Below are 25051 nucleotides of genomic sequence, written 5' to 3'. Positions count from 1 at the left end.
ATCCACACGCAGAGGAGAGGGAACGCTGTAATGAAGCAACGGAAATACTCAATTCCAGGTGGAGAGGGCACCAGGGAGAGTACTTGGTGGCCTGGGAGGGGGAACCCAGCTCCGAAAACACGTGGGTTCCCGCAGGATCCATCACAGAGGATTATCTGGTGGAAGAGTTCCATGGTTTGTTCCCACATAAGCCTAAACCCCCAGCGCGGTTCTGCGAGGAGGTGTTCGGACCCATGGAGGACGAAGGGGACTTTGTAGGTTTCCCTGCCTCAGGGGAGGAGGAAGGCCACAGGGACGAGGTTGGGGAAGTATCCGAGGGAGAAGAATCAGACTGGGAAGTCCAACCAGTGGGGAGGGACCTGAGAGGATGGGAAGCAGCTTTTGAATCCACGGAGGATGATGACGGGTCTTTCCGGGGTTTTCCTCCATCGCCTGCCGATGCTCAAGAAGAGGAGATGGTTAAAGACCTCAACAACGGGGAGGGGGGTCTTGAGGAGGGGGTGGATGTCAGGGAACTGCCATCGGCAAGAGGGGCGAGAGGGGAAAAGCAGGATGGATTACAGAGAGCCCCCAAAGATCGTGGGAAGCAGCACTTCCTCAGCGGAGGAAGGTAGCCACGCCTCTAGTGGAGAGGAGATGCAGGGCTCGGAGGAGGCAAGGCGGTGCCAGGACACCTTGCCTGAGCAAAGCAGGGAGGAGAGAGGTCCCCTGTTACCCACGCCTTCCTTGTGCAGTAGGCTTCCGTGCAGAGAGGGAAGGCACAGACTGGGCGTCAAGAAACTGCTGGGGAAGGTTTAAGGACCGTCCACTCTCAGATTCTGCCAGTGAATGAGCAAGACACGGAATAGAGGCGCTCTGCATTCTAACGGTTTTATTCACCAATAAGAAACCTCTAAAACAGACTATTGAAGCATATTGTTTGATTGCTCTCGAGCAACAAACCGATACCTCTAACAACTTATAACACCTTCCTAGAAATGGTGTATTGATGGAGTGTTTATAATCATATTTAAATACGTCCCACTTCGGTTGTTGAAAAAACACGACCAATATAGGACATTAACACAGATTTTGAGGGAAAATAGTATTGAATTTAAATGAGAATTTCCAGAAGGAGTCTCATTCTACTATAAGGAGAAAAAAATTACATTTAAGAATGTAGATGAGACACACAAATTTCTGAGAAGTTATAAAGAGATGGGAAAAGGAGAAGAGACAGCAGCAGCAGAACCAGAGGAAGAAGACATTAATAAATCAGAAGAAGAGGAAGAAGAAGAAGAGGAGGAGGAGGGACAGGTTTAAGAACCTTAAGAACTTTACTACAAAGGAGGCCAAAATGACATTGAAATTATGGACATGGAATGTAAATGGCATTAGCAATAGAAATAGAAATAAAAGGAGCAGAATTGGACATTTTTCGTTAAAAAAGATATTATCTGCTTACAAGAGACGCATGTAGCTAGAAAACATAGAAGAGTACTGATCAACAAAAAATTAGGAACTGAGTTTATCTCATCTGATAAAAGTAAGAAGAGAGGAGTGGTGATGTATATAAAAAATAAAATAGAGGACTAAGAAGGCAGAGTAATAGCAGTACAAGTCACCTGGCAAGGTGAAAACTTGATAATTGTCGGAACCTATGCACCTAATGGTAGTAAGATGGAATTTTACAAAGATTTGGAAGAAAAACTGTTTGAATTTATGGATCAAAAAATTATAATTATGGGAGACATGAATGGAGTAGTCTCATTGGAAATAGATAGAACAAGGAAAGAAGAGAATAGGAAAGAAGGGAAGTTACCAAAGACCTTTTTCTCTATGATAGAGAATTGTAATTTGATAGATGTTTGGAGACTGAGACACCCATTAGACAAATAATTTACATATTTCTCAAAACCAAATCAATCAGCTTCTACAATTGACTACGTATGGCTTTCCAGTGAATTAACACCCAGAGTAACAAAAATAGAAATACAACCAAAGATATTTTCGGATCATAATGCAATTAGATGCGAAATAAAAGAATTGGATGTAAAGACCTTTCGATGGAGACTGAATGAAAATTTGTTAGAAGATGAAAAAACTAATGAGAAGGCTCAAAAGATGCTAACAGAATATTTTGTTAATAATTGTAATAAAGGAACTAAAATAAGTGTTGTTTGGGACGCTAGTAAAGCAGTTATGCGAGGCTTCTTTATACAAAAAATAGCATCAGGAATAAATTTAGAGAGAAAGGCAAAAAGGAGATCTTAAATCAGATTATGGAAAATGAGAAAAAACTAATAAAAAATCCAAGAGATTTAAGAATTAATCAAAATATTAAGATGCTACAAAGCCAATTTGCAAATCAATCAAGAAGTGGAATGGAATATTAAAAGAATGAGACAGAAGAACTTTGAACATGCCAACAAATCAGGTAAATGGTTGGCGTGGCAAATTAAAAAATGGAAAGCTCTAAGTACAATAAATAAAATAATATTGGATGGAAAAGAAGTAGAAAATCTGAAAGGAGTTATTAACTTTTATAAACAACTGTATAAAAAAACTGGAAAGGAAGACGTAAAAAAGATAGAGGAATTCCTGAAACAGAAAGGAGTGCAACAAATCCTGACAGAGAAGAAGGGACGACTAAATGAAAGAATAGAGGATTAAGAAATTAAAGAAGCAATAAAGCAATTGAAAAGTGGAAAGGCACCAGGGCCAGATGGATTTACAGCAAAATACTACAAGGAATTAAAGCACACCCTACTTGTACCGTTGAAAGAAGTGATGAATAATATATGAAACAATGGAGAAATACCAGAAACATGGAAAGAAGCATATATTACATTAATACCAAAACCAGATTCTGACTTACTACAAGTGAAAAATTATAGGCCAATTTCGCTGTTGAATAATGACTATAAGCTATTTGCTAGTATTTTAGCAAACAGATTGAAAAAAATGAAGATCAAGCAGGTTTTCTTCCTGGTCGCCAGATGAAAGATAACATAAGGAATATTGTGAACATAATTGAATATCTGACGGCCAGGAATGATAAACAAGCGAAGTTAATGTTTGTAGATGCGGAAAAGGCCTTTGATAATATATCTTGGGAATTTATGATAAAGAATATTGAATTAATGGACATTGGACAATTGTTTATAAAAGGTATAAAAGCTATATACTCTGATCAAAAAGCAAAATTGATAGTAAATAATATAATATTAGATAATATTTTATACACACACACACACACACACATATATATAATATAATATAATAAGGTGGGACGTGGGTGGCACTGTGGGTAAAACCTCAGCGCCTAGGACTTGCCGATCGCATGGTCGGCGGTTCGAATCCCCACGGCGGGGTGCGCTCCCGTCGTTCAGTCCCAGCGCCTGCCAACCTAGCAGTTTGAAAGCACCTCCGAGTGCAAGTAGATAAATAGGGACCGCTTACCAGTGGGAAGGTAAACGGTGTTCCGTGTGCTGCGCTGGCTCGCCAGATGCAGCTTGTCACGCTGGCCACGTGACCTGGAAGTGTCTGCGGACAGTGCTGGCTCCCGGCCTATAGAGTGAGATGAGCGCACAACCCTAGAGTCTTTTTTTTTAAAAAAAAATGATATTTATTGAAAGTTTAAAATTACAGAGAATAAAAAAGAGAGGAGAAGAAGAAGAAGAAGGAAAAGAAGGAAAAGAAAAGAAAAAGAAAAGAATATATATATATATATATATATATATATATATATATTCAGAAAAACAAGGAATTAAGCAATACAAGTCAGTAAAAAGAAAAAAAGAAAAATACAAAACACGCAATACATCAAAACCAACAAAACAAAAACAAAAAAACAAAAAATTTAAAAACAAATCCAGTATTCCCAAATCTTTATCTTTCGTTAACTTGTTTCATCGACCTCCTCACACCTCCCTTTTTTGTATTCTAATTATTAATTATCTCAGCAAATCCTTTCCATCTTTCACTATATTCTATCATTAAATTACCTTAATTTATTTTAACCTTATCTTACCATAAAAAGCCCTAGAGCTTAAAACTTAAAACTTATTTATACATAATTCCTTATAATATTTCTACTAAAGCCAAATAGTGTCATTCCAGCATTTTTCTAACACTCCTTAATTTTACAATAATTCTCTAAATGAAATTTTAAACTTTCTTCCAATCTTCATCCATCGTCTCTTCTTCCTGGTCTCGGGTTTTGTCAGTCCTTTCTATCCCTTCCATCTAGTCCATTTTTTTTTTTTAAAAAATATTTTTATTGCATTTTTTCCAGATAAAGATATACAGTCAGATATAGAAAAAAACAAAAACAACAAGAAAAGAAAAGAAAAAAGATGGATCATTTCAAAACTTATTTCAATCTTCTATCGGACTTCCCCACATGTCCCACACAATGCATTCTTGACAATAAAATTATCAGCAAATTATAACCTTGTTTCATGTATTTCTTTTGTACTTTCGTTTGCATTTTAAGTTTAAGTTACTTATTATCCATTTACTCTAAAAACAAATATAATATCATTTTAAACATTTAAACATTGGTCCTTTCATTGGTTTACTTAGTTTCATATATCATCCACTCTCATTGCTGGAGCTAGCCTTTCCAAATCATGCGAATTCTTATAATTCATATAACTTATAAAGTTTTTGCAAATAGTCCTTAAATTTTTTCCAATCCTCCTCCATTGCTTCTTCTCCCAAATCTCGGATCCTGGCAGTCATCTCGGCCAATTCCATATAGTCCATCAATTGCGTTTGCCACTCTTCCAGTGTGGGCAAATCTTGAGTCTTCCAATATTTGGCAATAAGAATTCTTGCTGCTGTAGTTGCATACATAAAAAACGTTCTGTCCTTCTTTAACACCTTTGGGCCGACAATGCCCAAGAGGAAGGCCTCCGGTTTCTTAGGAAAGGTGTACTTAAACACCTTTTTTAGCTCATTGTAGATCATTTCCCAGAAGGCCCTCACTTTTGGACAAGTCCACCAGAGGTGAAAGAAAGTCCCCTCAGCCTCCTTACACTTCCAACATTTATTATCTGACAAATGGTTTTCTTTCAGGGCATTGCATGCCGTAAATTTCATACCGGTGGTCCATAACCTTTCCCAATCTTCAAACATAATGTTGTACCCAATATCTTGAGCCCACTTTATCATGGCTGATTTAACTGTCTCATCCTGAGTATTCCATTTAAGCAGCAAGTTATACATTCTCGATAGTACCTTAGTCCTCGGTTCTAACAGTTCTGTCTCTAGTTTCGATTTTTCCACCTGGAATCCTGCTTTTTTATCCAACTTAAAAACCTCATGAATTTGAGCATAATGAAACCAATCCTGCACCTTATTCTTTAGTTTTTCATAGCTCTGCAACCTCCAATTATCTCCAATTTTTTCTACTATTTCCCCATATTTCGGCCAACCGGCCTCCATATTGGGTTTTTTCCGGGCCTTAGCCTCCACTGGTGATAACCACCTCGGGGTCTTACTTTCTAGTAAGTCTTTATATTTTGTCCAGACCATAAAAATTGCTTTTCTGACAATATGGTTTTTAAACATTTTATGTGTTTTTACCTTGTCATACCACAAATACGCATGCCATCCTAACGAGTTATTAAAACCTTCCAGATCTAGGACATCAGTGTTCTCTAACAACATCCAATCTTTCATCCAGCAGAAGGCTGCAGCTTCATAATATAACCTTAAGTCTGGCAGGGCAAACCCCCCTCTTTCTTTTGCATCAGTTAGTATTTTAAACTTTATTCGGGGCTTTTTGCCCTGCCAAACGAACTTTGAAATATCCTTCTGCCACTTTCCAAAACATTCCACTCTGTCCACGATCTGTAAGGTTTGAAACAAAAACAACATCTTTGGCAATACGTTCATCTTTATAGCTGTGATTCGGCCCAACAAGGAAAGTTTCAATCTTGACCAAATTTCTAGATCTTTTTTAACTTCTGACCAACATTTTTCATAGTTGTCTTTAAATAGATTCAAATTTTTGGAAGACAAGTTAACCCCCAGGTATTTCACTTTTTTAACCACATTTAACTCTGTTTCCCTCTGAAACCCATCTGTTTCTGAAGATGTCAAGTTTTTTTCCCAAAACCTTGGTTTTTTGTTTATTCAATTTAAATCCCGCCACCCGACCAAACTCCTGAATCAATTCTAAAACTCTTTTTGTACTAGATTCTGGCTCCTGTAATGTTAAAACCAAGTCATCTGCAAAAGCTTTCAGTTTATATTGTTTCGCTCCGACCCGTACTCCTTGTACCTGCCGGTCCTTCCTAATCATATTCAGGAGCACCTCCAGGACTGAGATAAATAATAGGGGGGGGAGAGGGCACTGTTGGGAAAAAGCACCAAGGCAAAAGCCAGCTCCAGATGGCTGGAATGCAAAACAGGATGTTGTGTTTTGCAGAAGTACTGTTGGAGAAAAGGTGGAGCCTATTCTCTGTACTGAGAACCGGATGTTAGCTCAGAGAGTCATGTGACCTGTGCTGGAAGTACAGGGGAGGAGTTGTGTCTCTTCTGATGGAGTCTGAAGGGAACGGTTGCATTTCTATGTGCTGATGAGTGACAGGAATAAACATGTAAAAAGGACTCCTGTCTGTCTCATTTCTCCTCCCTGGGAGAATGCAGGGAGGGAGAGAGAAGCAGAGAAGCAGAGGGTGTGTTCTATCTCACGTCTAATGAGAAGAATCGCCGGGTTTGTTTACCTAGCCTGCCGGGGTCGCAGACGGAAGGTAAACACAGTATCTCGCTCAATTGCCTCGGGGGAGGCCAGGTACCTCTGCCTGTGAGCCAAGATACTAACATATGGCAGCCTTCGGATGGTTGCGATTCATCGGACATCTGCATGAGAGGCTGGTGGAATTTCCTCCTCTGCTCCAAGGGAGAAGGCAAGCGTCTGAGATAAGCCAGAGGCTGAACAGACGGCAGAATCCAGAGGAAGCTGTTTTCCTAGCAACAAGCTCAAGGTATGCTGCATTTTCGGGCTAAAAGTGTGAACGCAGGTTGATTAATTCCCTGTCTCATGCAGCTTCTTGTAAAATTCCGATTTCCCCTCATTTGGTGCGTAAATTCCTACTATCAAAACCTTTTCTCCTTGTGTTTGTATTTCAATTGCCAGGATTCTTCCTTGTTCATCTTTAAACAAAAATTTCGGAGACAAATTCTCCTTTGCATAGATCACCACGCCTCTCTTCTTAACTCTATCTGATGAAATAAATTCTTGGCCCAGTCTTTTATTAATTAACACTTTCCTGTGGAGTCTAGTCACACGTGTTTCCTGCAAACAAATTATATCCAAATGTTCTTTTTTCAAAATATGAAAAATCCGTTTTCTTTTTTCCGGGGAATTTGCTCCATTAATGTTCCAACTATACAGCTGCAGAGACATCCTGAATCAATCTGTTGTTGCTCTTTATGGGGTGTCCTCCTTTTCGTCCGGACCCGAGGGAGAAGGTGTTGGTTCTATTCCAGGCTGTAACTGAGGCCGAGGAACTGCTGTTCCCTTCTGTAGATCCTCTCCGTGGTCGTGCAGGAACTTCTGGTTATCCTCTTTTGTTTTAATTTTAACTTTCTTTCCTTTATAGTTAAAAGATAAACCTTGGGGAAACTCCCACCTGTAGGGTATCCCGTTGCTTCTCAGTAGTCTAGCTAAATCAGTGTATACGGTTCTGAGGTCCAAAAGTTGTTTTGGTATATCCTTGTAAATTTCTGCTCTTTTATCTTGGATCTCAAGCGATTTCTTAAAATGAAGGTCTAGTATTTTGTCTCTCTCCTGTTTAGATCTCAAAATAATGATCAAACAATCTCTGGGCCTGTCCCTCCTTGCTGCTCTTCCCCTTCCATCTAGTCCATTAACCTGGTAACCTTCTATCCGAGGCTCTTAAGTCTTTTCCATGTCCCTTCTGCAGGTCTTCTTCATGTTTATACCTGCACTTTACTTTATCTTCTGCTGATCTTATTCTTAATTTCCTTCCTTTCTCACTGAGGGGTAGATCTCGGGGAGACTCCAACTTGACAATGTCTTTATCCCTTCTCGACAGGTCAGCCCACTCTCCACAGTCAGCACTGAAATCCAAAAGATATTTGAAGGCATGTTTCAAAGTCCCTCCAAAGTTAAGGGCCCCCACAACTCCAAGCTCCCCCTGGCCCACAACCAGATCCCAAAAGTCAGAACATCCCTGCATAGGGGGATCCATCCAGCTTCCCATCTCCAAACCAAACAGTACTCCATCTCTCCCAATCTGACTTTCTCCAGGTTCAGTTGTCAGAAACAACAACTTATTTTCCTGCAAGGCTGCGGCTCTCTCCGTTTCTATTACTTGAGGTTCAGCAACAACCTCCTCCTTTGTCTTCTGCACAACTTGCCCTGTCAAAGCAAATTCCTGAGATGGTTCCTGAGTAGTTTCTATGTAGGTATTCACCATTTGTCCAAAACTGCTAACTGCAACAGTCATCAAATCCATCTTTTCATGTAGCTGTTCCAGTAAAGCGCTTGTCTTGCAAAAAGCAAGCACTAAAACTTCTTCTAGACACATTCTTGCTCAAGGTCAATGTCAGGTTCCCACGATCTTTAATCTCTGCAGCTGTAAAATTCCCCAGATCGACTCCAGCAACAGTATCACAAGCTCCCTCTAGAGGAAACAATTTCTGTTTGTATCCGTCTTTTTGAAAGCAGCTCCAGCAACAAAATTACTTTCGTTTTCCAGATATTTTATTCCTTTTTATATGCAGAAGGAAACATTGGAATCAATATGCTTCTCTTTTTTTTAACTATCTGTCAAAAAACGTTTTATTCACAGTCAATGAACTTCCCCAAAGCGTCTGTCTCTGACACCCCGTTCCCAGGTTCAAGACGGTGGAAATTTATCTTTCTTTACTCTCTCTCCTGCAGGTTTAAACAATCTAAGATTTCCCCCCTCTTCTCCTGCTTCCAAGGGGGGGGTTGGTGTTTTTAGCTGATGAAAATTTAGTCCTTTACAAACGACTTTCCATCCTGGGCATGGCCGGCCAATTGGTGTCAAAGAAAGACAGAACATTTTTTATGTATGCTACAACAGCAGCAAGAATACTCATCGCAAAGTATTGGAAGACACAAGATCTACCCACCTTGGAAGAATGGCAGATGAAGGTGATAGACTATATGGGACTGGCAGAAATGACCGGCAGAATCCGAGACCAGGGAAAAGAGACAGCGGAAGAAGATTGGAAGAAATTTAAGAACTATCTTAAGAAACATTGTAAAATTAATGAATGTTAGAATGATGCTGGTTTAGAAATTAAGTGGATTACAGTTGTAAGGATTAAGTTAAAAGAAAAGAAAGGTTAAAAATTAGATAAATTTAAGGGTGAGGATTTGCTGAATTAAAATTTGAAATTGGAATGCAGAAAGGGGAGGTATGAGGAGGTCGGAGAAGTTAGTTATAAGAAAATAAGGGTTTGAAATTATACTTGTTCTTTTTTTTGTTTGTGTTTGTTTGTATTGTTGTGTTTGTCTGTATAATTTGTGAAACTTTAATAAATATTTTATAAAAAAATAAAATAAATAAAATACAAACGACTTTCCAGACTAGCTTGCAATGTCTTTGCTTCAATCTATTTACAAAGGCAGAAGGCGGACTTCCTGTTTAGACCTTCCCGCTTCAGTGCCAAATTAACTCAACTTTTAAAACTCCAATTCTTCACTTTACTCACGGGTAGTTACTTTTAAATCCAATTGTCCACAGGAAAAAGTCAGCGCTCTCGGGCAACAGCTGTGTGGCTTCACTCCGTGAAAGTAGCAATCAGTTCGAAGCACCGTGCCGCTCACCCCACTTCGCTCCGGAACCCCAAAATGGGTTTCCCCGCGAGTAGGGGAGGCGCTCTTGGTGCCCGCCGAATCCCACGTTCCCAGGCTTCCTCCGCCTGGGATTTTTAACGGGTCCCCGCCTTCGCCACCGCGGCAAGACCCGATTCTCACGGAGCAGGTTCCTCTCGATCAGAGGAACTCCGCCACTGCCGATGGCGCTAACCCGGAAGTCCCACACAACCCTAGAGTCTGGCAAGACTGGCCCGTACGGGCAGGGGTACCTTTACCTTAACCTTAATATAATAACTGAAAATATTGAAACTACGAAAGGTACAAGACAAGGGTGTCCGCTTTCACCGTTATTATTCATATCGGTACTGGAAGTCTTTCTAAGGACAATAAGAGAAAATGAGAAAATAAAAGGAATTTCAGTAGGCTGGAAAGAACATAAAGTGAAAGCCTTTGCAGATGACTTGGTAGTAACTATAGAATCATATATATATAACTGTAGAGCTGGAAGGGACCACAAGGGTCATCTAGTCCAACCCCCTGCAATGCAGGAATAGGCATCTGTCCCGTACGGGGATTGAACCTGCAACCTTGGCATTATCAGCACCATGCTCTAACCAACTGAGCTATCCCCATTAAAGAACCATTAAATAATGCCAAAAGTTATTAAAGAAATAGAACAATTTGGACAAGTAGCAGGTTTTAAATTAAACAAAAGCAAGACTAAAATATTAGTTAAAAATATGAAACAAGACTTGTGTGATGGCCTGGGATTCCGATTCGGAGGATGAAACAGAGGAATCCCAGCCTGCACAGGAGTCCCCGCCTCCAGGGCCGGCTGAACTGGGGCAAGGCCTAGATGCTGAGGAGCCTGCACCTGTGGCAGTGCATCAGGAGCTGGCCCCAGGTGAAGCCCTTCTGGCCCCAGAGGGGCTTGATGACTCAGTGGCCACAGGTGAGCCTCCTCCAGGGCCCAGTAACCCTTCGGCCTCTCCTGATCTGCAGAGGCTTAGGGCAGAGAGGCGAAGGGAACTGGTTGCCCCCAGGAGGAGTGCTCGCCTTAAGGCCAGAGGAGGCGGGGCTCCTGGGGGTCGGGACCGCCCCTGACCTTGGAAGAGGATAAAAGCCCAGTCAGGCCGGCCCCAGGTTGCGGGAGCAACGTCGTTGTTGGCTACGGACCTTCCTGTGTTCTTGATCCCTGCTCGGCCTCCTGTTCCTGACTATCCGGTACGCCTGTCCCCTGCTCGGCTTCCTGTTCCTGACTATCCAGTACTCCTGTTCCCTGCTCGGCCTCCTGTTCCCGACCATCCGGCGTTCCTGTTACCTGCTCAGCCTTCTGTTCCAGCGTTCCTGTTCCCCGCCCGGCTCTCTGCATCGGACCTCGCCCCTCTTCGTGTGGACTCTGCTACACTCACGGTACCTTACCCCCGGGACCAGCACAGTTTGCTCCCGCCACACCCGCACTCCCCCTTCGTAAGGGTGCGTTCGGGAAGAGCCAGAGGCCATGGCTGACCAGGCGGCTGCACTGGTGACTTTGGCCCAGGAGAACCAGGCCTTGACTCACACCGTGCAGCAGCTCAGTGACGCGGTTGTGGCACTTCAGCAACGCTTGGAAGCCCTACCGGCTCCTGGGGCCAACGCCCTAGCGCCTGGCAAGTACCCAGTGGCTTTGCCTGAGAAATTTGATGGAGCCCCGGCCAGCTTTCCCATGTTCCTGGCCCAGGCCAAGCTGTATATTCAGGGGCGAGCCCGGAACTTTCCTGACGACCGCACCAAGGTGCACTTTTTGATTAGTTTGTTAAGGGACCAGGCGGCCAAGTGGGCGTTGCCGCTACTCAGGCAAGACTCCCCCTTGCTGGCAGACTATATGGGGTTTTGCAATTGTTTGGAGGCCGCGTTCGGCAACCCCCAGAAAGGGAGTCAAGGCAACCGGGCGATTCGGCGTTTGAAACAGGGCAAGTCCACGGTGGCCGCATATACCACGGAGTTTCGGCTGTTGGCACAGGACTTGACCTGGAATGATTCGGCACTGCGGGACCAGTATCTCGAAGGGCTTTCGGACGAGGTACTGGATCAGTTGGCCACAATGGAACGCCCCACCACGCTAGACACTCTCATTCAACGGAGTCTACAAATAGACGACCGGTTGGAGGATCGTCGTCAGGCCCGGGGTCGCCGACACTTCCAGTTCACGGCACCAGCTTTTTCCGGCAGCCCCACGGTCACAACTGATTTAACGGAGGAGCCTATGCAGCTCGGGGCAGTGCGGCCACGCCTTTCCCCCGCAGAGAAGGCGCGGCGTCGGGAGGGAAATCTCTGTCTTTACTGTGGCGGAAGTGGACACTTCGCTCGGTCTTGACCTGAGAAACCGCCAACCCCAGTAGCTGATGGCCCTAGCTACCGGGGGTCCCAAACCGCGCAGAATGGGCCTGCACCAATGGACTTGCAACATCTTATGGTTTCGGTACGTTTATACCCTCCAGGTGGGCCCTGGATCCACACCCATGCTTTGGTAGATTCAGGGGCAACCCGCTCCTATATGGACGCTGCTTTTGCCGCCCATCATCAGGTGCCACTTCGGAACAAGCCAGTACCGGTCCAGGTGGAAGCGATTGACGGACGACTTCTGTGTTCAGGTGCCGTTACTCAGGAGACCCAGCCCCTGGTCCTGTGTTTCCAGCAGCACCGGGAGTTGCGCACTGTGGACATTGCCTCTATGCCCCGCTTCCCCCTGGTGCTCGGGATGGACTGGCTGGAGGCCCACAACGTTCAGATTGACTGGGTCAAACGGACCGTGCACTTCCCAGACCCATGTTCCCATGCTCAATCCGGGACGCTGGCGGCCGCGCCCTCAGAGGAGGCAGCACCCACGCTCCCAGCCGTGTATCAGGACTACCAGGACGTGTTCGAGGAACGGGGGGCAGATCAGCTGCCGCCGCATCGGCCTTTTGACTGCGGCATAGACCTCCAACCCGGAGCGCCTTTACCAGTGAGTCGCTTATATTCTCTAACAGAGCCAGAGCGCAAGGCTTTGCAGGACTTCTTGCGCAAGAACCTGGAGCGTGGGTTCATTAGGCCTTCCACCTCGCCTACCGCGGCACCAGTGCTTTTCGTTAAGAAGAAATGTGGGGAACTCCGCCCTTGCCATGATTACCGAGCCCTGAACAAAATTACCGTCCCAGATCGGTACCCCTTGCCCCTTATCTCGGAGCTGCTGGAGCGGGTGCAAGGGGCACAGGTGTTCACCAAGTTGGACCTCCGGGGGGCCTACAACTTGATTCGGATCCGAGCCGGGGATGAGTGGAAGACAGCGTTTGGGACCCGGTACGGGCAGTTCGAATATTTGGTTATGCCGTTCGGTTTGTGCAACGCGCCTGCTGTGTTCCAACGCTACATCAACCACGTGTTTCAGGACTTGTTAGACAAGTACGTGGTGGTGTATTTGGATGACATACTGATTTACTCCCGTGACCCGGCTCGCCATGAGGGACATGTCCGGACCGTGCTGCAACGCTTGCGTGAGCACCGTTTGTACGCAAAGCTCAGCAAGTGCGAGTTCCATCAGCGGACTGTGGACTTCCTTGGTCACTGGCTCTATCCGGATGGGGTGCAAATGGACCCGGGGAAGGTGACAGCGGTTCAAGAATGGGCGGCACCCCGGAACCGCAAGGACCTACAACGTTTCCTGGGGTTCGCCAATTACTACCGGACCTTCATCGCTGATTATGCTCATCGCACCACCCCGTTGACCCGGCTACTGCGCCCAAAGACGCCGTTTTCCTGGGACAAGGAGGCAGAGGAGGCGTTTCAGGGGTTGAAGGCCTGTTTCCAGAGGGCACCAATCTTACAACATCCTGACCCCTCTCGACCCTTTGTGGTGGAGACCGACGCCTCCAGTACGGCTCTCGGTGCCGTCTTGTCTCAACAGATTGGTCCTGAAGCGCCACTCTTACCCTGTGCCTTCTATTCCCGCCAGCTCCTACCAGCGGAGCGTAACTATACTGTGTGGGAGCGGGAACTACTGGCCATCAAGGTAGCCTTTGAGGTCTGGCGCCATCATCTTGAGGGGGCACGACATCCGGTGGAGGTGAGAACCGACCACCGGAACCTGGAGTACCTCCAGACCACCCGCAAGCTGAACCAAAGACAGATCCGGTGGGCGTTGTTCTTTTCCCGGTTCCAGTTTCGGATCTGCTACATCCCTAGCTCTCAGAATCAGAAGGCGGATGCCCTGTCCCGGAAACCTGAAGACAACGCAGACACGGTACAGCAAGCAGAACCCACCACGATCCTACCTCCGGCTGCATTCCTGGCCACCCAGGAGGCGCAGCCATTGCAGGTTCGGGTGCGGGAACAGCAGCGGGTCGACGCTTGGGCCCAGGATCGTCTCCGGGAGCTGGCTGAAGGGTCCAGCCCACAGTATCCGGGGCTGGTCCTGCATCAGGGCCTTCTGCTGCACCACGGTCGACTGTACGTCCCGCCAGGGCCACTACGGCTGGAGGTTCTCCGGATGGCCCATGATGCCCCAGCAGCGGGGCACTTTGGTCGGTATCGGACCACCCATCTGGTCAGTCGTGAATTTTGGTGGCCCCGCCTGAAGGCTGACGTGGCTCGCTACGTTGCTGGTTGTGATGTCTGTCGTCGCGCCAAGGGTCCTACCGGGCGACCCCCCGGCCTACTTCAGCCATTGCCAGTTCCACCGCGCCCTTGGCACACGGTTTCGTTGGACTTTATAGTGGACTTACCCTCGTCTCGTGGCTGTACCTGCCTTCTGGTTTTCTCCGACCATTTCACCAAGATGGTACACTGCGCTCCCTGCCCATCTGTACCCACAGCCAAGGAAACTGCTCAGCTGTACCTTCAGCATGTCTTCCGCCTGCATGGACTACCTGAGCGCGTGGTGTCCGACCGGGGAGTTCAGTTCACATCCCGGTTCTGGTGAACATTACACCAGACCCTCGGGACAGAGGTCTGCCTCTCGTCAGCCTACCACCCACAGACCGATGGCCAGACGGAACGGGCGAACGCGGTGCTGGAGCAGTACCTCCGGTGTTACTGCAGCTACCAGCAGGATGACTGGGTCGACCACCTGGCGTTGGCGGAGTTCGCCTATAACAACGCGGTGAATGCGTCCACCCAGCAAACCCCGTTCCAGGCCAGTTATGGTTATCATCCACGGCTGTTTCCAGAGGTGCTGCCGGCATCCGCGGTCCCGGCGGTGACGGAGTGGCTTCAAGAGCTCCAGTCCCAGCAACAGCTTTTGGTGGAGCAACTGCACCAGGCCAAGGAAGCGTACAAAGCCCAGGCCGACCGCCACCGCCAGGTGGGGCCGGAACTTCGCGTCGGTGACCTGGTTTGGCTCTCCACTCGCCATCTCCACCCCTCTCGACCTTCGCGGAAGTTGGACGCCCGCTTCACCGGCCCGTTCCCTATCGTAGACCAAGTCTCTCCTGTGGCATTCCGTCTCCGGTTACCCGCAACCCTGAAGGTTCACCCGGTGTTCCACAGGTCCCTTTTGAGTCCGGTGGCCCCACCCGACGAGTTCCACCCGAACCGTCCCCGACCGCAGCCAGTGTTGGTTCGGGGAGAGCCTGAGTACGAGGTGGAACGCATCCTGGACTCCCGATACCGCAGGGGAAAGCTGCAGTATCTCATTGACTGGAAGGGGTACGGACCGGAGGACCGTTCCTGGGAACCAGCGGCCAACGTCCACGCTCCTGCCTGCCTCCGAGAGTTCCATGCGACGTACCCCGGCAAGCCGGGTCCGGACCCTCGGTTGAGGGGGGGGCCTGGGAGGGGGGGTGGTGTGATGGCCTGGGATTCCGATTCGGAGGATGAAACAGAGGAATCCCAGCCTGCACAGGAGTCCCCGCCTCCAGGGCCGGCTGAACTGGGGCAAGGCCTAGATGCTGAGGAGCCTGCACCTGTGGCAGTGCATCAGGAGCTGGCCCCAGGTGAAGCCCTTCTGGCCCCAGAGGGGCTTGATGACTCAGTGGCCACAGGTGAGCCTCCTCCAGGGCCCAGTAACCCTTCGGCCTCTCCTGATCTGCAGAGGCTTAGGGCAGAGAGGCGAAGGGAACTGGTTGCCCCCAGGAGGAGTGCTCGCCTTAAGGCCAGAGGAGGCGGGGCTCCTGGGGGTCGGGACCGCCCCTGACCTTGGAAGAGGATAAAAGCCCAGTCAGGCCGGCCCCAGGTTGCGGGAGCAACGTCGTTGTTGGCTACGGACCTTCCTGTGTTCTTGATCCCTGCTCGGCCTCCTGTTCCTGACTATCCGGTACGCCTGTCCCCTGCTCGGCTTCCTGTTCCTGACTATCCAGTACTCCTGTTCCCTGCTCGGCCTCCTGTTCCCGACCATCCGGCGTTCCTGTTACCTGCTCAGCCTTCTGTTCCAGCATTCCTGTTCCCCGCCCGGCTCTCTGCATCGGACCTCGCCCCTCTTCGTGTGGACTCTGCTACACTCACGGTACCTTACCCCCGGGACCAGCACAACTTGGTTGATATGTTGCAGCAGGAAATCGGTATAGAAGTAGTTAAAAAAGTTAAGTATCTAGGAATCTGGTTAACCACAATGAATATAGATTTATTTCAAAATAACTATACACCGGTGTGGAATGGAATTAAGAGAGACATGGAAATATAGGGAAGAATGAAATTATCATTTTGGGGAAGGATTTAAACTATAAAAATGAATGTGCTACCAAAGATGTTATTTTTGTTTCAATCAATTCCTATAATCAAGGGGGCAGCAATTTTTACAGAATGGCAAAAAGCAATTTCAATATATGTCTGGCAGAGGAAGAAACTGAGAATACAATATAAATTGTTAACAGATGTTAAAGAAAGAGGGGACTTCACCCTGCCAGACTTGAAGTTGTATTATGAAGCGGTTTGCCTCTGTTGGTTAAGGGAATGGATAATGTTAAGAAATACAGATTTGTTGGATTTGGAAGATTATGACAATAGATTTGGTTTTTATACTGCTGTTTTTGCTGGACACGAAGGCAAGCAGTCATGTTTTCCTTTGTTCCTGAACTATGCTGAATAAATGCTGTAAATATGCTTACACATCTCTCTCCGTCTGCCTCTTCCATTGTGGAGATTTACACACTCTGCTGACAGTGTGTGCATGGGTCTCTAAACGTATCTGAGGCTCGTGTCCCTTCAGTAAATAGTCTGTATATATTCAGATTCTGCCTCAAAACCATGAGGACCTGAAATGTTCTGTACTGTTTTAATTTAAGCCATTCTCTGGATTCTGTAAAAGGAGTGAGAGCTTGTTTCAGAATGTACTTATACCTGTGATGATTTGTTTTTGTTTTTTGTTTTTTAACTTTTCCAAAAGTATAAATGAAATTACATGAATTTGATTATAGGAGATAGGCATATCTCCTATAATTAAATGTATGTAATTTCACTAATATGTCTGAATTTTGCCTCTATCATAGGTTTCTTTCACGTTGGTAACAATGTCTGAACTGTCATAACGTAAAATGTCAATTTTCCAGGCATGTGACCATGTTAGTCTGTTGCAGAAAACAAGAGAGAATTCTGCATCTTCAAGGCCAACAGATGTCTTCTGCCCTAGAACCTACTCTAAGGTGCATGGGCTGGATAGCTAAGTGAGTGGATCTACTCTGAGCACAGAGAGGAGAGAGAAAAACCATTGCTGTGGAGTCAAAAGCCAAGTTACATGAAAGAGAACTGTTAGTATGTTAACAGTACAATGTAGGGCACTCATAATAGAATCCAAACAAATTGCAACAATGCAATGTTGATGGCTGTGTTCTTAACTCTTCCCAGCTGGTTAGCAAAAATAGGTTTTATACAAATGGACTTTGTGAGTAAGCCAAATTGAATAAATGATGCTTGCTTCTGAGTAGACTGGCATAGAATTACAATGTTAGGTGCCTTACAGCAGAAGTGGACCCTCCAGATGTTGCTGAACTACAACTGCCATCGGCTCCAGCCAACATACCCAACAGCCAGGGGAACCCGGAGTTGTAGGTCAGCCAAGATCTGGCACACCAAACATTTTCCACTCCTGCTTTAAGGGGGCTGGGATGCTTCCATGCTTACAGAGTTTATTGTCTTCTCTCACTCCCTTTCCCCGTGACCCTGCAGGATCACAATCCTTGTCAACAGAGGGTTTGTCTCCAGAAAGAAACTTAAGCCAGAGACCAGGTTACGAGGACAGGTAGGTAGCAAGGGATGGAAACTGCCACATTATGTATCATAAGACACTGCTTTCTTTTTTTTAAAGGACAGAAACTACTATTTGACTCTTCCTTGTAGATCCAAGAGGAAATTGAGCTCACAGGAGTGGTGAGGCTGTCGGAAACCAGCAAGCCATTTGTTCCAAAGAACGACATTGAAAGGAATCATTGGCATTACCGGGACCTGGATGCCATGGCGAGAATGACAGGAGCTGACCCCATCTTCCTTGATGCAGACTTCTGTGAGTTCCCCAAGGACCTGGCTGTGTAGTCTTAGCTTTTGATAGGAGTGGACTGCAACAGGCTCCTGACTTTGGGCCCCATCTGCATTTAAAACCGTATCATACCACTTGACATGGTCATGCCTTCCCTCAAAGAATTCTGGGAACTGTGGTTTGTTAACAGTGCTGAGAGTTGTTAGGAGCCCCCACACCCCAATTCCTCTCCCAGAGCTACAGTTACTAGTGGTTTAATAGTCAATCCCTCTTCCCAGGGAACTCTGAATCATAGCTCTGTGAAGGTAAGTAGGGATGGGTGATATGAACTCCAGACCACGATCAAGGTTTCATATTTTTTCACCCTGTAATATATTGAGAATGCACTGCCTAGCTGGGCTTGCAGACCCAGCAGGTGTTAGTTTGATCAGCTCCGGCCCATCTGGAGCTGATTGAGCAGAGTGTAATCTCGCAGACGAAAGGATAAGCAGGTATCGTGCTACATGCTAATTTTATTTCTCATCTACATCGAGAACACACAAACGTACATCTTGCCTCTGTGAGCGCACAGAGCAACTCCCTCCAGTAATTTGGACTGTGGAATGTAAAAGATGTATTGTGACATGCATTTGCTGCTCAGTGAGGGAAATAGAAACCAACATCCTCCCCCTTTCTGTGAACATCACTGGGCAGCGTGTTCGTACAGTATCAGTACAAACCCAACTTCCGTACATAGGTACAGTGTTGATCACTTGGAACAGCCTTGGACAATACATCAGCAGGAATTTCATTACCTGGCATATAGGACACCGTTATGAGTCCCTTCTGAACACATTCTCTAGCATGTTGCAGTTTCAATTGCAAGTGCTTCGTGCTTTGCTTACAACCTTCAGAACTCAGCAAAGCCAAACATGCTTTGTTGTCCTGATAAACCTGGATTGGACATTTGACAGGAATTTTCATGTCTTTGCAAAATTGTAACAACCATTCACAATCTTGAAGTGAATAAGACAGTGCATTCAGTTCAGCTTCACAAGTACTTAAGCTAACTGTTGTTTGCTTCTTGCATGACCAATCAAAAAGACCCTGACTGTACATGTAGCAAACTCCAGACGTACTTTTCTTGTCTGTAGTGTCACTTCCAAAACTTGCATCTGCAAATATTTCAAGACCACCAGACTTCTGATTGTTAAATCTCAGTCTGTAATGCATAGTGCCTTTCAAATAGCGAGCTATGCATTTCAGAGCTTCCCAATCCTTAACAGTAGGATTGTTGACTTGTCTGCTTAGCAAATTACAGCTAACAGCAATGTCAGGTCTTGAACATCTGGCAATGAAGTTAAGTTTGCCTAGCACACTTCTGTACAGTGTAGTGTCAGAAAATGCTCCTTCAGTGTCATCTGCCTGATAACCTGTTGTCATCGGTGTGTCTACAGGGTTAGCATCCAGCAGGTATAGTTTGCTTAACACATCAGCAATTTTCCGTGACTGGTGTACTAGAATATTACCATCTTGATCTCTCTCTATTTCCAGACATAGGTAGTTGGTTACCTTACCAAGATTTTTCATGTCAAAGTGTTCTTTCAGTTGAGCTAGGGCGTTATTGTACATTGTGACATCCTTCCAAAAGAAAAGTATACCATCAACATAAAACAAGCAATATAGCTTATTTTGCCCTTCCTCTTTGACAAACACACATGGATCAGCTTTACCTTGCTGAAAACCTAGAGAAAACAATACTTCAGTGAGTTTTGTGTGCCAGCACCGTGCACTCTGTTTGAGACCATATAGGGACTTCTTCAGAGAACAAACAAATCCCTGTTTTACCTGTACACCATCAGGTGGAAGCATATAAAATGATTCACCTAGAGATGCGTACAAAAATGCTGTATTCACATTGTGGTGACTAACATGAAGATTCTCTTCTGCAGCAAGCTTGAGCATAAGCCTAATGCTCTCATACCTTACAGTGGGTGAGTAGGTCTCATGATAGTCTTCACCTGGTACCTGTGAAAAACCTCTGGCTACCAATCTGGCTTTGTTTCTGACTATCTTGCCATTTTGATCTGTCTTCGCTTTGAAGACCCATTTGTTTCCTAGCAGTTTCATTCCTGGAACTACTGGAACCAGCTCCCATGTTTTGTTCCTCTTTAAGGAATCAAGCTCGGCCTTCATGGCATTTAAGCATGGGTCAGCATCCTTTGCATCCAAATCCTGGATTTCTTGGAAACTTGAAGGTTCAAATACCTTCTTGGAGCTATTAACAGCTGCAACTGCTGTTTTAGCAAATTCATCAGCAAATCTCTTTGGAGGTCTACCTTTAGTGGCTCTTTCAGACCTGCGAATTAGCCGTAAGTCTTCAACACTCTCCTCTTCCTTCTTAGGAGAATAGTGGCCTATAGTGAACAATGGTTCCTCCAATTCTCGATCAGAGCCTTCAGAGGGTCGCATAGAGGCTTTCGCACTCTTGAAATCCTCTGAATCATCCGATTCAGTCTCAGATTCAGAATCAGGACCTTTATCAGTGGGTGTAGGGTGTGGTTGTTGCTGTGGCTGTTGCTTATCCTCAGTCTCATCACTATCATCAGGATAACATTGGAAAATTCCGACATTCTCCCCCCACTTGGCATTGTACTCAACACTTCTAGTGAGCCTAATTGTCTTAGAGTCAGTCATCATTACTCTGTAAGAACCTTTCTGATAACCTAGAAAGATACCATGCAAACCACGCTTGCCTAACTTGGAGCTTTGCGGTGTGTGAACCCACATGTCAGAACCAAAAATTCTCATGTGTTTGATGTATGGTTTCTTGCCAAACATATTTTCATGGAGGTACAACCAATCTTCGATTATAACTGTAAACAAAACAGGCCAAAGATTCCGCCCAATAACTCTCTGGAAGATTGGCATCATGCAGCAAGGTTTTCAACCCTTGAAGCAATGTCTGATTTGCTCTCTCACAAAGTCCATTCTGCCATGGAGAACGAGGACTAGACAAATCGTGCTGAATTCCTTTCTCAGTCAGAAAAGCTTCAAACTGCTGAGAAGTGAATTCCCCCCCGTGATCAGTGAAAAGAGTCTTTACCTTCTTACCATGCACATTTTCCAACCAAGCACAGAATTCCTTGAACCTTTGAAATGCCTCTGATTTCTGCTTGAGATTGAACACATAAATATACCTGGAAAATGAATGAATGAGGACCATAAAGTACCTGTTTCCACCCAAAGAGGGCGATAGTGGACCAACTAAATCAGCATGCATTACCTGGTATGGTTCTGTAGCTTGTCTACTAGACACCTTACCTTTCACAGCCATTTTCACCTTGTTTGCTGCGCGTGCCTTACACTTCATGTGGTACCTGCAGGGTTTAATAGCCATACCTTCAACCAAGGGAGGCATTTTGGATACTGCCTCAAAGTGTAAATGACCAAATTTCCTGTGAAAATAATGAATACATCCTGCATGCAAAACCTTGTTAGAACCTGCAATGCAACACGTTTCATCCTGCACAACATCATCATAATACAAAACAAACAAACGATCAACATATTCAGCATGCAATACATAATCGTTTTTCTTTGTGATGGTGCACTTCTTGTTCTTGAAGGAAACGTCAATGTTCCGTTCATTCAGCTGCGTGACGCTGAGTAGATTGTGTGCAGCATCTGGAACGTCGAGAACGTCGTGTATCGACAAGTCCAAACTGTGAAGAACAACAGTTCCATAACCTTGACTGGAGATCGTGTGGTCATCTGCCTGGTGAATCGCACCTTCCTGCGGTGTAAAAGACACGAACAGTCCTTTCTCGTTGCAAATGTATCCCGTCGCTCCTGAATCAACCACAAAGAATGATCTAGACGTCTTCTGGACCTTTGCAACCTTTGGAGTGAAGAGTGAGACCATCACCTTGTGCTGCGTTGTCCTGGACACCGGACCTTTACCTTTGCCTTTTACACGCGTTGAGCTTTCGCTGCGCTGCTCTGTCTTGGCCTTGGGATATCTGCATTCCCTCTTCATGTGGCCTAGACGTCCACATGAGTAGCATTTCACTGCTTTCAAAGCTTTGGCGCCATCTAGTGGTTCCACTGCATTCTGGGATGACGTCTGTGAAGACTCCACCTTACCGATGCAGCTAGCACTCCGCCTGTCAGCTTCATTCTGAATCACAGCAGTAACATGTGCTACCGTGAGCTGAGCAGTTGGCAGAACAGCAATCTGAGTGGCAATGAATTCCCAACTTGAACCCAAAGAATGTAGTATCATGAAGGAATACACAGCCTCTGGAAAAGTGATTTCTCTCTGTTGCAGCTCATGCCTGAGATTCTGCATCTCCATCAGATGAGCACGCACATCTGCACCTTCAACAAGAGCCATATCATGCAGCTTGGCATAGTAGAACAAAGAAGCACCAGCCTCTGTTCTCAAATGAGTGTCTCTTAAAGTGACCCAGATTTCTTTGGCTGAGGTCTTATCACGCAAAAGACATAGCTCTTCTGGGGATACAATCAGCGTAAGAGTTCCCCTTGCTTTGGAATCCCTAGCCTTCCATTCATCCATCACCGGAGCTGGGTGTGTGTGTCTGTAATGACATTGAACAGACCCTCTTTTCGTAGCAGTGCTTCTGCATACAACACCCATTCCGCATAATTCTTTAAATTGAGCTTAGGAATCCCAAAAGCATCAGCTAGCCTTGCATTAGCCATCTCTGCTGCTTTAAAGCAAGCTGCGTCTGTTTACAGCAGCTGCATTCCAAAGCGACAGCACATACCTCTCATCAATCTTCTTGACACGCAGAGCAGATAACTCCGTTCCGTTCCTCTGCCGGCCGCCAGTCATCATTCCGATTCTGACTTCTGGGCCCGGAACCTAAAATGTGAGATTTTGATCAGCTCTTGCCCATCTGGAGCTGATACAGCAGAGTGTAATCTCGCAGACGAAAGGATAAGCAGGTATCGTGCTACATGCTAATTTTATTTCTCATCTACATCGAGAACACACAAACATACATCTTGCCTCTGTGAGAGCACAGAGCAACTCCCTCTCCAACAAAGAAACGAAAGAACACTGAAAAACAGGAAACCAGTGTACGTCACATCCAGTCTCCCATTCCCGTGGAAATCCAACAGTAACTTGGACTGTGGAATGTAAACAATGTCTTGTGACATGCATTTGCTGCTTAGTGAGGGAAATAGAAACCAACATCAGGCAGGAAGCAGAACTTTACTGCAAGGTAAAGCCAAGTTTACTGCAAAGTAAATGGCCATTTCCTGCCTGCCCAATCTGTCCCCCCCCCCCCCAATAAGATCCACTTGCGTGCCTCTTGCTAGGCAGAATAGAAACCCAGCACGGTATCAAGCTTAGCACGGTCTTGGGGTCTCTACTCTGCCTAACAAGAGGCATGGTGTGTGCCTTAAAGCCCCATGGATCTTATTGGGAGAAAAAGAAAATTTGTTTGCTTACTGGAAACTTCGTTTCTCAGCAGTGCTGTGGGAAGGAGATTCCAATCAGCAAACAAAGTTTCTTCTTTGAGACTTGGCTCCTGCTTCTATTCAGGCAAGGAGGCATCAATTTACTTTTGCAGTAAAGGGCTTTATGCATTTGGAAACTAAGGTGCAGACAATGCTGATGACTGGGCTGCTGTCAGTTCAAATTTTAATTGCCGGTTTTAGATATATTGTGATGTATTTTAAGTATTGTTTTTAACCAGTTTGTTTTTATTATTCTTTATTCTATGACTGATGTTTTTAAATGTTGTAAGCCACCTTGAATTCCAACTTGGCAGGATATAAATATATTACATAATAAATAAATAAAATAATATGAGAGGCAGTGTGGTGGGATCTATGTACATTATTTTGAGTTTTTTTGGAGGATAAACACTACAGATTTAGTAAGTAACACATAATTTGACATCTCTTTTATTGGTTTGGTTCAATATTAAGAATATTTTTAACCGTAGGATTTTTTTTTACACATTTAAAATATATAAGAAATATATCTACACTAAATTATAGAGTAGTATTGAGTAGAGCTACACACATGCAGAGCTACATACACGCAATAATGAATTTCAGTGGGGACAAATGTGAGGTTCTACACTTAGGCAGGAAAAACCAGCTGCACAAATAAAAGATGGGGGACACCTGGCTTGCCAGCCGTATATGTGAAAAGGATCTAGGAGTCTTATTAGACCACAACCTCAACATGAGTCAACTGTATGATGCAGCAGCAAAAAAGCTAAAGCTATTCTAGGCTGCATCAACAGAAATATAGTGTCATAGTCCCGCTCTCTTCTGCCTTTGTCAGACCACACCTGGAGTACTGTGTTCAGTTCTGGGTGCCACAATTTAAGAATATTAACAAGCTGGAACATGTGGAAAGGAGGGCAACCAAGATGATCAAGGATCTGGAAACCTAGCCTTATGAGGAACGGTTGAGGGAGCTGGGTATGTTTAGCCTGGAAGAGAAGACTGAGAGGAGATAGGGTAGCCACCTTCAAGTATCTTATGGGGTGTCACATGGAAGATGGAAGCAGCATGTTTTTTCCTGCTCTGGAGGGGGCAGGATCCGAATGAATGGAGTTCCACTTAGTTTAATACCACTTATGTCAGAAACCACAGAGCCTAAACCACAGAGCTAGGGCTTGCAGATCAGAAGGTTGGCGGTTCGAATCCCCGCGGAGGGGGGAACTCGGTCCCTGCTCCTGCCCACCTAGCAGTTTGAAAGCACGACAAAGTGCAAGTAGATAAATAGGTACCACTCCGGCAGGAAGGTAAACGGCATTTCCGTGCGCTGCTCTGGTTCGTCAGAAAGCGGC

General features: G+C 45.5%; 1 pseudogene across 1 annotated transcript in view; it reads left to right on the top strand.

Moving 5' to 3' along the window:
• The first annotated feature begins 233 nt into the window (after positions 1 to 233).
• LOC309523257 (surfeit locus protein 1-like) overlaps positions 234 to 25051 on the top strand; it is a 65985-nt pseudogene continuing 41167 nt past the window's right edge. Inside the window, exons 1-3 of the transcript XR_014224657.1 lie at positions 234 to 406; positions 17927 to 17999; positions 18098 to 18260. The product of XR_014224657.1 is annotated as a surfeit locus protein 1-like (transcript). The remainder of the gene's footprint in view (positions 407 to 17926; positions 18000 to 18097; positions 18261 to 25051) is intronic.

The sequence above is a fragment of the Podarcis vaucheri genome (genome assembly GCF_965113315.1).
Source record: "Podarcis vaucheri genome assembly, chromosome: W".
NCBI lineage: Eukaryota > Metazoa > Chordata > Lepidosauria > Squamata > Lacertidae > Podarcis > Podarcis vaucheri.
The sequence above is the reverse complement of the archived record's forward strand: the minus strand, read 5'-3'. Positions and strand labels throughout refer to the sequence as shown.